This window comes from Ambystoma mexicanum, chromosome 2q, assembly GCF_040938575.1.
Source record: "Ambystoma mexicanum isolate Mex_15411 chromosome 2q, UKY_AmexF1_1, whole genome shotgun sequence".
Taxonomy (NCBI): domain Eukaryota; kingdom Metazoa; phylum Chordata; class Amphibia; order Caudata; family Ambystomatidae; genus Ambystoma; species Ambystoma mexicanum.
In genome coordinates, this window is record NC_090924.1 from 1,064,271,860 (window position 1) to 1,064,285,147 (window position 13,288).

Genomic DNA, 13,288 nt, shown 5'->3' on the forward strand with positions numbered 1-13,288 from the left:
CCCTTAGAGCCATGGTATTAAGAAAGAGGATGGAATTCCATATTAAGCTCAATAATAAACCTACAAATAAACTATTACTGACGATCAGGGAAGATTGTGCGGCTGGTAGACAGGCCAAATTTGAAAATCAGATTCAATCCCTGACTGAAGAAATCAGCTGGGCACCTGAATGGGACCGGGATAATGAAGTCCTGATTACCAGCATGCGCAATCGCCTTAATCTGTGGGATTGGCAGAACAATTTTAAACATCTTAATAGCCTGAAAAGCTATAGTTTTATTTTATTTAGGCTATACACCTATGGAAAGGCGCAACTTTATTTAAATCAGTGCCCATCAGAACATTTGAGGCGGTTTATCTTATTAATGCGCCTTAATTACTTACCGATTCTATCTACTCAGGGCCCTGTACTGGGGCTAAACCTAGCAGAAAGATACTGCAGGATCTGTGATCTTCCTACCGAACCTGAGACGGCTCAACACGTGTTGACGTGCTGTGGCAGGATGAGAATAGAATACAATAAGTATTTGGGCGATTTTGTCCACAATACAGACTATATGGGCCAAGCAGACTTTTGGAAGCAATGTGTTAACACATATAACCCTAAATTGCATTTAGCACTCTATCAGGTTTGGCGAGTGGCAGCTGCTCTCATGAAATTAAACTTAAGGGGGTCTCTCCCCGTTAAGTAAATGACATTTTGTTTCGTTGTGCAAGTATGAAATATTTTTAGTATGAATCAGAATAGGATGTTTTCTCATCTCTTTTAGATCTCGATCCGAATCCATATGAATTAACTTCCCAGAAATTGTATTAAGGATTTTATTAAGATTTGGAATCATATTGTATCTTACTGTGTTGTATTTTGTATTTTTAGATATTTGATGTTAAATTATGTGTAAAGTTTTTTACATTTGTTTAAAACTGTATCACATTAATAAATAATAATAATAATAATAAAATAGTCCAAAAATGTCAGAAAAGAGAAATGGCACAGAGAAGGATAAAATGCATAACCCAGGATCACATACTGTCGTCAAGGCGGGGAGCAGTGTGTCATGATTCCTGCCCCTCATGTCCCCAGCCCTCCAAGATGTCAGGCTGGAGCTAGGCCACGATCACCTACATGGCCCTCAAGGGCCTCTCCATCCCTCCAAAGACCCACTTGGAGTCAGACTTGGTGCTTGTGGCACCAGACTCACTCACTCCCATAGGATAACATTGGGGATTGGACTTGTAGTGCATTGATGGGGACAAGATGGATGCTCCCACATATTTCACTTCCCTGAACTGCATATGCAAGTCTAGTCTTTTGGATGTCGTTCAGCCCAGAGACACCTGAGATACCCAGAGACTATTTAAGCCACGCCCAAGCTGAGAAACATTCTTTGTGTTTTCTGCACCTGCAGCATTACACTCACCGTGTTCGGATCGGTCTCCAGTAGGCCTGCATCTTTCTTCTGCGCTCAGCTCCTGCAAGAACAAGAACACTGTTAGGAACAGCCTTACCTTGTGGTGCTTCTGCCCATTATTCATCGCTCCTTCTGTTCTGCGGGCATCTTCGGCGGTGTCATTCCCATCCTGGCACGCTGCTTCCTAAGGAAAAGGGAAAAGAACAGAAAAAAGTCATTAGTAAGCATTCAGCAAATCTTCGCTTATTTTTAAAGACTGTACGAGCTTCAAACGCTTACCTGAATCCAAGCCGCTCTGTGGGAACTCTGTCTCCGGAACTTCTCAGCCATCTGCAAGAGTGAAAAGACACTCCAGGTTAGCGTGAAAACATCTAGAGGCACCGCATACCGCGCTTCCTCACCGCATTTCTTCTTCATAACTGGCATCCACGATGAAAACGTTGCGGCACCTAAAAGACACAGAAAAAGAACTCAGTTTAACACAAGTACGAAAGGGTCGCATCGCGCATCACGCTCTCACTCACCTTCAGCGCTACTCATCTCAGCAGCACTTTGCCATCCCCGGACGCCCTCCATCATCTAAGGAAGGAAAGGACCGAAGTTAGAGAACTGTTCAAAAGACTCATTATACTTACCTGTCGGACTCTTGCCAGTGAAGTAACTAGGCAGCAACGAGCCTGCATCAATCAACGCGCCCCTGCGCTGAAAGCAGGATGGAGAGCACACTTTCCAAGAAAACAAGGTGAGCTGTGGATCAAAGGGAAGGGTTGGACCCCGGGGAAGAAGGGGTTCAAGCACACAGAGACAATAGGGAGTTAAACTCTACCAATCCTGTGTTTCAGGCCCAATCTCCTGTCGAGTAGACTCCAGGGAAGGGTTCGAAGTCGTAAGAGGTCAGAACAGGCTGAGTGACGTCCCCGTGGATACCAGGTGAGCGTTACTCAGTGATTTGAATTCAGGTTTCATTGTTTCACAGTCACAATCTTGCCCGATGATCTGTAGTATTGGTATAATGATACACATTTCACTCAATACGTTGGGACTGTATGTGATGATTGTGAAGTAAATTTCCCAATAATTATGCTGCATGATTGTGGTAAAGGGAATGTCCCCACAAAGATTGTGTTTTATAATATTGTTATTGAAGTCCCAACATAGCTAGTGTGTGATTAATATTATGCTAAAGTCCTTACAGAGATGGTGTGTCATAACAGTGATGTTAGCGTCCCCCACAGAGATAGTGTGTGATAATAATGATGTTCTGGTTCCCATAGAAATGTTCTGTGATGGAAATGATGAAGTCCCCACAGAGATAGAGATGGTGTGTGACAATAATGATGGTAAAGACCCCACAGCGATGCTGTCTAGTAATACCACTGTTGAAGTCCCCACAAAGATGGTGTGTAATTATTATGATGTTGTTTGTTTGTTTGTTTGTTTATTTATTTGGTATAGCGCAGAACCAAACCCGAAAGGGTAGCTGGGCGCAAACAGTACAAGTAAGCTTAAGGACTTAGTTACAGGAGAAATGCAGTTGATACAGTTCACATTAGAGCGGGGGGTGGGTATACAAGAAAATGCAGACTACAGTTCAGAGAGTACAGGGCAGTACAGGAAAAAATACGGTTGATACAGTTCATATTAGAACACAAGGTAGGTAAGCAAGAAAAATGCAAGACTGCGGTTCAGTCAGGTTGAACAGAAATCATTCATCTAGTTACAGTCATCTAGTATCGTTAGGGGAGGTCAAGCTAAGTGTCATTGGCACATATCCAGGTGAGGACTTTTCGCCTGAAACTGGAGTAAGGTTGGTCCGTTCTGAGATCTAGCGGGAGTTTATTCCAACTTTGCGCCGCTATGACCGGTAAGCTAGAGCCGCCAGCTGTACTCTTTTTGTATCTAGGCACCACTAGGGTAAAGGCGTTAATCAATCTGGTGGGACGGTTTGAGGTTCTCTTGTGGATACTGTTGGCCAGGTAAGGGGGGGCTAAGTTATTAAGACATTTGGAGGTGAGGGAAAGTGTTTTGAGGGCGATCCTGTCTTTGATTTTTAGCCAATGGATATTTTTCCTAGAGGTGGAGATATGAGCTCTATTAGGAATCTTTAAAGCTACTCTAACAGCGTTATTTTGGAGAGTTTGGAGTTTGTCAAGGATATACTTGTTAGATCCTGCATAAAGGGCATTGCAGTAATCCAGCTTGGATATGATGAGAGCATTAGCTAGTGTAATGCAACTAGTCTCCGTTAGAAAAGGTCTACATGCTCGGATCAATTTGCAAGTATATGCAGTGGAGGATGCTAGTGAGTTCGTTTGTTTCTTGAAGGTGAGCGCTGAGTCAAGATAAACCCCGAGGGTTTTGACTGCAGGCATCACTTTGATGACGTTATTGTCAATGTTAAATGAGGCATAGTTAGGGTCAAGTATTTTAATGGCCAGCTCTGAGCCGAGGATCAGTAATTCAGTCTTATCGTCATTCAGGCAGAGGCCGTGCGATGCCATCCATGCCTGAATGAGGAGATATATCCTATTTACTAAGGCTGTGTCTTCCAAGAAGTTGCCCGAAAGGGGGATTAGGATCTGTGTGTCATCTGCGTAATTAGTGTAGATGACACCCAATCTGTCCAGCTTGTCAAACAAGGGCTTAGTAAAGATGTTATACATCGTCGGAGATACACATGATCCTTGAGGAACACCGCATGAAACTTGTGTGGGATCAGCAGCTGCTAGGGGGGAGAAGACTCTCATTGACTGGTTTGCCAGGAAGGATTGTACCCAGGTTATGGCATCACTTGAGAAATGAGCGGCAGAACTTAGGTGATTGCATAAGACTGCGTGATCTACCAAGTCGAATGCCGCCGATAAGTCAAGGAGGAGCAGCATAGCTGATTTACCATTGTCCTTCAACTCGTCAATTTGGGTCTTGAGGTCAATCAAGGCTGTTTCAGTTCCATGAAGGGGACGGAAGCCAGATTGCCGTGTGCCTAGTAGATTGTTAGTTTCTAAGTAGTCCTGAATTTGCAGGTATGCTACTCTGTCAATGATTTTAAGTAGAAATGGGACGGTGGTGATGGGTCTGTAGTTTGTTGGTATTGCAGGGTCCAGTGTTTGTTTTTTTAGCAAGGGAAGCACCCAGGATTGTTTGAGGTTATTAGGTACTAGATTGGAATTGAAGGATGCATTGATGAGTTTCGAGATAAAGGGGGCTAAGTCTCGAGCTGCATCTTTGATAATTTGAGCCAGGCAATTGTCTCCTTTGCAGTTGGAAGGCTTTAGGGATAGTATAGTTTTTTCTGTCTCCAATATAGATATTTTTCTGAAGCTAAATAGGTGAGGGGAGTTGGGTTGGTTGGGAGTGAGCTGTGGCTGCGGTGTGGGTTCCGTTGGCAGGAGCAAGGATACTTTTTTGTTCGCAATTTTAGTATGGAGCAGGCTGATTTTACCCGCTAGGGCATTTTGTATATTGGTGCACCAAAGCTTATTTTTAGGAATGTTGTCAGTTGGGGGTATGGGTGATTCCATTTCTCGGAGAATGGAGAATAGCTCCTTGGTGTCTGATTTGGCCTTAGATATTCTATCATTGAAGGTATTTCTTTTAGTACTTATGATTTCCTTTTTATATTGTTTGGCGAGGGTGGCTAATTTAGTTTTGTTCTCCTCAGTGGGTGAGTGTTGCCAAATTGACTGCAACTTTCTTTTTTGTTAATCTTCCAACGGACATAATGTGTGACATTATTGATGTAGAAGTTCCAATATAGATTATGTGTCTTGATACTGATGTTCAGGTCCTCACAGAGATGCACAGTGATGATCTGTTCAAGTCCCCACAGAGTAGCTGTGTGTCATGATGCCTACCCCCGGGCATCCGGATCAAGCCCATCAGGCCCGGGAGCAGGCATCCAGGCATTTACAAAAACCCCAGCAGCCCCAGCTAGGGGCTGTCTGGGTTCAGTCCTGGCGCCGTAGGCACGAGGCTCATAATAAAAATCAGTCCTGGCGCCATAGGCGCCAGGCTCATAGACATTACTTACCTCATGCAGACCATGCTGCAAATAAATCCAAGCCAACGTGAGGCCTGGATGGGACTATTTTACTACAGGGACTATTTTTTACTCGGGTGTGGTCCTGGGGAACTTCTTTCCTGGGACTACTTTGGAGGCTATTTAAACCACGCCCGAACAGCAGCACATGCTTTGTGTTATTCTGCATCCAGCAGCGTGACTCTCACCGTGCCTGCAGCCAGCATCCAGTCTTCTGCCACGCCTGCAGCCAGCATCCAGTCTTCTTCCACGCCCGCCTCGAATCCGGAGCTCCTAGAATAAAGAGGAAGAAAAGGACAAGGTTAGAAAACAAACTTATTTCAAATTCCTCACCTGATTCCGGATCCATTTCATCTCCCGACCTGAAAAGTACATTAGTCCTGCACGCGTCGCTTCGCCAGCTCCAGCACGGCGCCATACTCACCAGTTCTCACAGCATCTTTCGATCCGGTACTGTCTCCATCATTTCTTCGCCGTACTCCGGAACCTAGGGGCACAAGAATAACAAGGTGAGCCAAGGGATTCAACAAATACCACTTACCACCATAGACTTACCTGATTTATCACCGGCGGTATTATTCTCCATATCTACATATGCTGCATCTGTAAAGAGGGAGAAAAACAACACGTTAACGCATGCAATAGTTACCAGACAGCGTTGGGTAACACAGACTCTTACCTGAACGCCAGCAGCAGCTACGAGACCTTCTTCTCACAAACTCAGTTGCAAATTAAGGAAGGAAGGGGACAAGAGTGAACATCGGGCACATTGAACTCTTTGAACTTGATACTTACCAATCCCGCCTGGGACTTCAGAGTCAATGCTTACCGGAACTCTCCCAACCCCTTCAAACCAGTGAAGTAACTGGTATCTACGTGCCCCTACAAGACACGCAGGATGGAGAGCTCATCTTTTACGAACATAAGGTGAGGTTACTAAGGGGATATCGGAGGTGATTAGTGGGGGAGAGCGAGAACAGTTGGGAGGCCATCACTAAAACCCACAGGTGGTTAATCCCTGTCTCCACTTGCAGGAAAATAATTCTTCGGGTCCAGCAGACAAGACTAGGCGGGCCAGTCCAGACAGTCATCTCTGCACTACGCATCACGTTGACGGAGACCGCAGCTGTCCGAGTCCGATCGACACCCCTGTGGGGTCCAGGTGAGCGTAACACTGTGTGAAGATACTGATGTTCAGGTCCTCACAGAGATGCTGTGCGATGATACTGATGCTCATGTCCTCACAGAGATGCTGTGTGATGATACTGATGCTCAGGTCCTCACAGAGATGCTGTTTGATTATACTGATGTTCAGGTCTGATACCGATGCTCACTGACGCTCAGGTCCTCACAGAGATGCTGTCTGATAATACTGATGTTGAAATCCTCATAGAGATGCTGTGTGATGATATGCTCAGGTCCTCACAGAGATGCTCTGTGATGATACTGATGCTCAGATCCCCACATAGATGCTGTGTAATAATTCTGATGCTCAGGACCTCATTGAGATGCTGTGTGATGATGCTGATGTTCATGTCCTCACAGAGATGCTGTGTGATGATATGCTCAGGTCCTCACATATATGCTGTGTGATGATACTGATGCCCAGGTCCTCACAGAGAGGCTGTGTGATCATATGTCAAGGTCCACACAGAGATGGTGTGTGATTATAATGATGTTAATGTGCTAACAAAGATATTGTGTGAAATCCCCCTCGTAGACATTATGTTAAATTTGTGACGTTAAAGTCCCCATAGAGATGTGTGATGATAATTCTTTTAAAGACCCCTCAGAGCTTCACTGTGTCTTGATGATAGTAAAGTCCCAATAGCAATGTTTTGTCCTAATAGTGATGCTGAAATACCCACAAAGATGATATGTGATAGTAATGTTATCACAGTCCCCACAGTCATGGCGTGTAATTATGATATTAAGGTCCCCACAGAGATAGTGTGTGATAATGAGGATGTTGAAGTCCCACATACATGGTTTGTGATAATAGTGTGAAAGTCTGCATGGAGATGGTGCATGGCAATGGTCATGTTGAAGTCCTCCAGAGAAATGGTGTCTAACAATACTGATGTTAGAATCCCATCAAATATGGTGTGTGATTTTGAAGTTCCCCCAAAATGATAATGCTGAAGATGTCCCTACATGAATGGTGTGTGATGGTAATATAAAAATCATTGAACGTATGTTTTTTAAGATGGTAAAATTGAATTGTGATTTTCCTGCATTGATAGTTTGTGATTATTGGGCCGTATCTCCTACAGAGATTTTGTGAAAGATGATGGTGATTTATGTGTCCCAGAGGGGTGATCTGTAATGCAAGTCAAGTTTCAATAATCCATAGTCACCAAATTAGCAAGTAGACCACATCCCCTGCAGTGTGTAGACCATATCTTCTGCTCATCATGCCTTTGATTGAAGTCATCCTTTTATATATATTGACATGTATTTTGAGCCTCAGGTTAAATTTTCAAAATAGATAGTTTGTTAGGGTAATGATGTTAAAGGCACTACAGAAATTGTCGGTAACAATAGTGATGTTACTTTTTCCTCCACTCATTTCTCAAAGAGTACTTTTTTTGTTGCTATTCCAGGCATGGATACTATGTGATGGTAATGATGATAAATGTCTGTCAAGTAGCCAAGTGTTATGCACAAAGAGACACCACACAGAACATGAGTCGTACTGAGTTTAATTACATAACACATACATGTGAAAAACAACACATTAAATGTTCAGAGTCACTTGGTACAAAGGCTGTGTCTTGAGGGTTTGCTGCACCTTTTTCACCCACCACAGGGCCAATCTCAGGCTGTCTCCCCATAATTACCTCTGAGGCACTACTTGCCAGTAGCAAAATATTCTGTGCTCTGGTCCACCCTCTGTAATTGCTGCTCTGTCTCTGCGCAGGTGAAACTTCTCTCATGGGCTCGCGTACATCAAGCTGGGCCCCTGTGACTAGTGCTTCACAGGAGTACAGGGATGAGTAGTGTCTAAACAATATACTCAGCCCCACACTACTACAAAACCAGAAGTGATCACAATCATAAAAGTGAAACAGGCAAAGACAAGAGCTATACCTCTTTGCCTTTTCTGGTAAGAAAGGCAGTGGGCAGGCTATACTGTTAGAATCGTTTTGAATGTGATAACAGTAGAAACCCAAAAAGCAACAGCAAAAAGATTTCTAAAATAAAAAATGTCCAATCAAGGTTCTATATATATGTATGAAGGGCTGTAGGCGTGAGCAAAGTTTTTTACCCATTCAGTCTATGGGAAAAAATGTGCATCAGTGATGTCATCAATCATATCTGTGATGTCATCTTTGATGTCATGGGTGTTATTCTTAGCAGTGCACGGTGGTGGCGTGAGTTATGGTTGCTTAGCTTACCATAACTGGTGAGTTTTTTTCCGGTTTTACTTGGAACCATAACGTCCCTTTAACTAAGTTTTTTCAAAGAATTTCATGGGTTTTTAGTAGCGTAACTTAACCATAATGTCCCCTTAACAAGGTTTTTTCACTGAATAAATATATATATATATATATATATATCTTTAACTAAACACTCAAGAAATGCAAATAACTAAAAACAATGGAGAAGAAAAACACTCCAGTGGTAAACAATCAAGTAATTGCAGTAATGTCACTTGAAAAGGATATTTTCTGGTAGAAACAGGTTCAAAATTGGGCTTATCAATCACTATGGTCCCAAAAGGTGGACCACGGGACCTTGACCTCTCAACAGTACCTTATTCCTATGTGTAGGTGGTCCAACAGCATTAAATGAGCCTTCTCACCTTTGAATCAGTGTCTGTGCGCTTTGTGGCACCAGGCGGGCGTTGTCAGTTTGGCAGTGCCAGGTCCCATAATGTGGCACTAAACAGCAGTGGCATCGGCTTAAGGGACGAAGATGCTGGGGCAGCAGTCAATGTTGGGGATTTATAGTGCTTCATGGCAGCACCGTGAGCCTTGGTGGCCTCAGGTGTAGAGCAGCAGAGACTAGCCTTCGGCAGTGAGTGGCTTGCTGGCTCAACACTGTGTCTGGGGCCTTGCAGCAGCATGTGGCTGAAGCACAAAAAAGCTGGTGACCAGGCAGCGCTGTTGAGTTGGGTATGATGGAAGACTTGGCGGGTCTCAAACCAGAAGACAGCAGAGCTTTAGCAGCAGCATTGAGCAAACCTGAAGATGGAAAGAGGTTTGAGAATCAAGGACAAGAATGATTCCGGACGTTCCCTCGCAACATCCTGGACGACATGAAAGTTTCTCAAAACAGCATTGAGATGGTTCGGGGAAGCAGGGAGAGCTTGGGGGCACTTCCTTAATTTTGCATTTGGCGTAAGTGCCAATTCATGGGCTCTAGGTCAAGGTGAGTACTTCTTACTCTTCACTCACATTCCAGAGATCTTGGCTTGAACCTGCCCTGTGCTACTGATGAGAAGAAGCTGCAGCTGTCACGAGACTCTTGCAGCAGGGCACATTTTACATTATGCCTTTGGTTTGAAACTTTTAACTAAAAGGGGGTCTGTCTAAGCTGACCTCCCTTTCAGAATCAGTATTACCCACATCATTTTAATATTAAATATACATAAAAAACGAATACTATATCGCTGTGACTGGATCAAAACTAGGGTGCAGATTATGAATAAAAAAAATAAAAATAATTAGCTTGTGTGAAAAATCAAGTTCCTATGTTTATGAACATTTCCAAACCATGTATGGCGTAATGGTTATTAAGATTTTATTTAAATTTAACAAAAACTGATGAGACAAATCGCATTTGGCAATAATTGAAGCACTCTACTGGCGAATGTACCTTATGTAATGAAGGATTCCCACAAGATATGCGGCATGTATTGATTTCATGTTCATCTACTTTAAACCGCACGGTTAAATATTTCTCTGGTTTTGTCCATGATGTGACATGAATCTACACACGATTTTTCGCATAGACTCTCCGCTGGAAAGGAGATTCGACTATTTATAGCACTGCCAAAACTCTTGAACGAATTGAAATTTATACAATTGCCACTTTCAATTTCTATGTGTAGGTTTAATCTATGTTTAATATTGATTGTAAATAGAATTTTGTCTCCTTTTTCTTTCTCTTCTTTTTTTTCTTTTAATTGCGTTTTAATTTTGTTGTTTTTAACTTCTATTTTGTACTTGCTCTTTTATAAATGAAATTGCTGTGAATCTGTAAAAAGTCCTGTTTCATTTTACTAAATGCAAAATAATAATATAAAATAAGCCATCGCTTTCAGACATGAAGCAAATATCATCCCACCACATGCCCCCAGCCAAAAAGGTTTAGCACCAGCCTTCTAAAGGTCAGACTCCCCAAGGTGAAAACATTGACTGAGGCCACCTGTATGCTGCAACCCAGGTGTATGCAGATGTCCATATAATGTTAGTGTATGTAATGGATATGGCCTAACACAGGAACTTGGGTCGGTCCATATGTTTTATCCATTTTAAATCTCTTATGCTGTTAACCTAACAGTTTCCCGGGAATTCGCTCCTAACTTACACCATGGATCTTGGTAAGGGTTCCACAAAAATAAGAATATGATTCTGACTTCATACAGCTAGTGCATTCCTATGCCCACATGGCCTTTTAACATTGCAAGCATTTGTACTTTTCCTCATTGATAGGGTTGAATGCGCTAAGCATATTCATTTGCAATTTATAGCAATTGTTTTAATACATCTTTAATGTTACTTCTCAAGTAAAGGGAGTTTTCACTTATTCATATATAGGATGATCTGCGTTTCCCAGGAGATGAAGGTGGGTGAATGAGACCAAAACAGAGCTACCTGCTCACAGCTTTTGTCATGTATACCTTGACGGCTACCATTCACACCTCTGCTCCCTGGTATACATGGCAATCAGAATGTGTCTGAAAAGGAAGCAGACGCTCTGAAGGGGTTAACTCTTGGTTGTTAGTTTATAAGGCCGTAATATTTCAAGCCAAAAAACTATTTTTTTTCAATACATGTTGCTGATTTACAGTACGTTTCTGACATTAATTCATGAGTCATAAAAAGCAAAGTTGTTTATCAGTGAAACATCAGTTTGCAGTTGCAGGGAACTATTAGTTAGGCACCATGTAAAGAGAAGACTAGTGTTCCTCATCATTCTTGTTTGTGTCTCAACAAACGTGTACAAAAAAATCAATTCAAAGCTACTTTCTATTCTTTCTGTGTGGAATCAGAAAGGAGAAACATGTATCGCAATCAGGGCAGACGTGCATTGGTAGATTTGTGTTTGTGCTTGCTTTCAGTGCTGTAATAGAGGCATGCGGCATAAAAAGGACCAGCAGCAGGGTGATATTTTCAGCCGAGCATTTGATAATATAAGGTATTCCACATCAGGAGTGAGGTGCAGGTGTATTGATAGAGTTGTGCATATTCAGGGGAATGGGATTAGTAAGGGTTTTATATGTCCGAATAGAGCTGCTTTGGCATAACAGTGGGCAAATCTCATCGATATCTGTGTGGTAAGTATTCACCAAAGACATTGGTGTGCAACCTGCAATCAAATGTTTGAATCATGACAGGGCTAGCCCATCCTTTGATCCTTCAGAGATAAACTGTGTACCATTGGATAGTAATATTCCCCTGTATTTGTTTTTCTTTTTTTTTACTTTTATTAGTTTATACAAACTTTTTAAAAGATACAGAAGAGCTTCACAAGATTATGTTTGGAATTAATACAGTCCACATTTCTCTTTTCTACAAGAAGTCCAGAGCAAAGTCAGTTGGTATCGTAATCTCAGGTTATCATGTTGTTGATGGTTAGCATGAGTTCATCTCACACAAAAATTTTATCAACGCTTTCGCGATTTAGTTTGTTGGATTTGCAAGCATCAGCCACCAATCTTCCCCACATAATGATGGTGCTTTCTCTATCATGTTTCCAAAATAAATTGTTCGCAATGATCTTAGCCCGGGGCAATACAAAGTTATGTGATTTAGAGTTTCTGGCTGATCATTACAAAAATGACAGGTTTGATCCACGCCTTGTTTTCTGTGTATAAGGTTTAGGCTTGTTTTTGTGTCAAACAGATTAAGAAGGAAATTCAACATTGTCTTCTGATGGTTTGTGTTAGAAGATTTTTCCATGTATTGTGGGAGATTATTTCGTCCTTTCCCTTCTATTGCACAGTCTTTCATCACTTTATATCGGTTTCTACTGTCTACTGTTGTGCACCATTCCATATCCCACAGCTTTTTTTTCACTCGGTTTTGGATTGTTTTTTAAGGTTTCACAGTAAGTGTTTAGTTCTTTTAGAAGGTTCTCACATGCACGCATCCATTTTGTTCGGATTGAATCGGCACACCCTTTATCTAAATCAGCTAGGATGTCAAGCTGTGGTGCTCATTTATCAGCAATGATGTTCCTGTAGGTTGACAGTGTGCTCCAAAGTATTCACGCATTAATTACCACAAGGCTTAGCTTGTATCACAAACATGTAACTGGAAGACCCTTGCGAAGATTTAGTATACGTCTCCAATAAAGGTTTTCCATCTGTGGCCATAAAGAGAAAGGAGCTCCTAATGCACATTCTGCGCCGTAAATTAACGTAGACACCACTTTTTGAGTGTAGTGGGAAATGACCGGTTTTAAGGAAAATTTCCTGTATTTCCTGTTCAGTACACCTTGACACGCTAGTTGTTTACATTTTTGTTTCACAGTGTCGAATCATGGAGCGCCATTTAGGTTGCTATTCACCCACATTCCAAGGTACTTGACTTTTGTTACGCAGGTTAGTGGTTCGTTATTTAACCACCAAGTTGGATCTGTGTTTTTTTTTGTTTTTTTGGTTTGT